Source organism: Priapulus caudatus, unplaced genomic scaffold (assembly GCF_000485595.1).
Source record: "Priapulus caudatus unplaced genomic scaffold, Priapulus_caudatus-5.0.1 Scaffold26, whole genome shotgun sequence".
Lineage (NCBI taxonomy): Eukaryota > Metazoa > Priapulida > Priapulimorpha > Priapulimorphida > Priapulidae > Priapulus > Priapulus caudatus.
Genome location: NW_014577087.1, coordinates 438,073 through 440,786, shown reverse-complemented (window position 1 = coordinate 440,786; position 2,714 = coordinate 438,073).

The window sequence follows — 2,714 nt, the reverse complement described above, 5'->3', positions numbered from 1 at the left end:
GGAGAGATGAGGAGAGAGAATGAGAGAGAGAGAGAGAGAGGAGAGAGATGTAGAGGCACGGTTGAACAGAGACAGCAGACAGCAGACAGAGACAGAGACACAGAGAACAGACAGAGAGAGAGACAGAGAGAGAGTCAGTAGAGAGAGACAGTGAGTGAGAGACAGAGTAGAGGAGACAGGAGAGAGATGAGAGAGAGAGCATGAGCATGGACAGGACAGACAGACAGACAGACAGACAGACAGACAGACAGAGAGAGAGAGAGAGAGAGAGAGAGAGAGAGAGAGATAACAAAGCGAGTTGAGGGTGTGCAAAGATGAGCCGGCCCTTTGTGTCAACAAATCTCGGCCGCATTTTCGCAGTTTCGCTATAGTTGCTAACTCTTTTACACGAGCAAACTCGAGCGGCATTTGAATCTCATTGTTGCAGACTTGCGTGACGAAGCTAGGCTTGGCCGGGCAAAGGCGATGTGTTTTCTATCGGTGTTGCGTAGTCTACGCAACTGTACTGTAGATTTTCTCTGTGTGTCTGGAAGGAGGTTTGACCACTGGCGGCCGGTGTGGAATGGCGTAAGTCCCCGCTATGGAAAACATCCCCCTCTACATTGCACATGCTCAGTAAAGGTCACGTCCGAGTCACGGTTATGGCGCGCCCTTTTAGACATACATGCTCATGCCCATGCGCAAATGTAGCAGGGGGGGGGGCTTTTCCCCATAAGGGGACGTATACCGTATTACAGCGGCGTGAAACAGCAAGGCTCTCTTTGCAAGGCGTGAACTCTGCAAGACGTATTGATTGTTGGATGGTGTAGTCACAGCGTTAGTGATCGTAGTTACTTCTGTTACTATGCCATGGTATTCCCCATGTGACCAACTATAACGTATCATGTTACACTTCGTGAATGTTTGTACGAGGCTATGCTGTATCAATGATCTCGATACACTGTTGTTATAAGTTTGGCCCTGAGTGGGGGGAGCTCTACCTTCACTGCCACTCCTGTTAATATAAAAGCATGTCAGTATGGGTCTCACGGTTCTACGCCTCACCTCCCTATGTCTCACAGCAAAACGCCTCACAGTAGTATCTCACAGGTTTTAAAATTGCGCGGGTGCAAATTAAATACACGAGCAGCCGTGTTTATGCACTTTCTTATATACTCAATCATCTACGGAATATCGAAAAGAGATGCACAAGATCAAGAGTCCGTAATAGAAAATTCTGTTATGGACTCTTGATAAAATAGTCATCGTCGTGCTCTTATGTATTGAATGATATTATATATGAATTATATTATAATTATATGAATAGCTGATTACCATCTAGCACTAAGCAGTTTTAGATGGCCCGTAAATATATGATAAAAGTTAGTGTTCCCAAGGTCATGTCGCGTGCCCCAATCACTACACATACTAATAACCATATAGTATTACCATATAGCTGTAGTACAACGCGTACATTTTGAGCAGCATCGTTATCACTGGCACTTGGAACGTCTCAATAAAAAAAATAATCATGGTAAATAAACACGAAATGTATTTACTACCAAAGTCTTAATGTTAATGTTAATATAATTCTTAATGTTAATCTTAAAGAATTATTCTTGTTGTTTGTGCACAGGGCGTGCGTGCGGTGTACTTGTGTGTTGCACAGGAGCATTTGAACGGCATTTACAGGAAGTTATCGGCAATAATAGGCGAAATAGAGTAGAGAAACATTGAGACTTTGGTAGTAAATACATTTCGTGTTTATTTACCATTATTTTTTTATTGAGACGTTCCAAGTGCCTGTGTTCGTTATAATGGTCAGGGATCGATTGTCGTGCATTTTGCCGTGTGCGTACAGTTGGCGGTAAAGGTTCCACTGCAAAATGTGCACTGCAAATTTAAAAAAAAGCCTGCACGCTCGCATGCGTCGGTGTAATGTCCCGCAAACATGCACGTGTTTCATCTCGGCCGCGCGGCTCGGCGATTTTGCGAAAAAGCCACTGAACCTCGCCGCGCCGATAAAGCCGCTGTTGTACGGCGGCCTAGACGATTGTGTGCGTGCGAATGCCGAGCGCGAAGATGTATATATATATAATCACGATATAATATATATATATATATATGGGCAATTCCACATGAGAGATGCCTAAAACATCATTTTTGAAAGATTGTTTTATTTAAATCAGAATACATTTTCTCAGTAAACAATTATATATCAAATAAAAAACTGAAAACCATTTTGAATTACCATCATTAGTTTTCCTAAAAACTGGATTTGAAATTTGGGATATTTATACCTTTAGAAAGGAAAACTACAGGCAATTCAGTCCAAAGGCCACAGATAGCTAATTGTATATATTATTCCTTTCTACACACTGTATTTGTGGTGGTTTATACCCAATTGTATTGTGTTGTAAAGCATTTTGAACCACATGATCTTTTAACTTTGTGAGGGAACGGCAAAATCTTGCCTTTTTTACCGTAATTCCGTTACCAAAATCACAATGTTGTTTTCTTCCTCATCTTATTTCTGGACATAGAACCTTGTTATTCTAAATTCTCTTATTTCATATACCTACACAAAGCCTTAAACATTAATTTCAGGAATATGTATTCCTAAACAAACATTGTAACAGAATTACATGGTAACGGAATTACATGGTAACGGAATTACAATGGTAACGGAATTACAAAGTTCTTTTAAGAAGCTTTTATGGAGTAGTTAGAAGTTT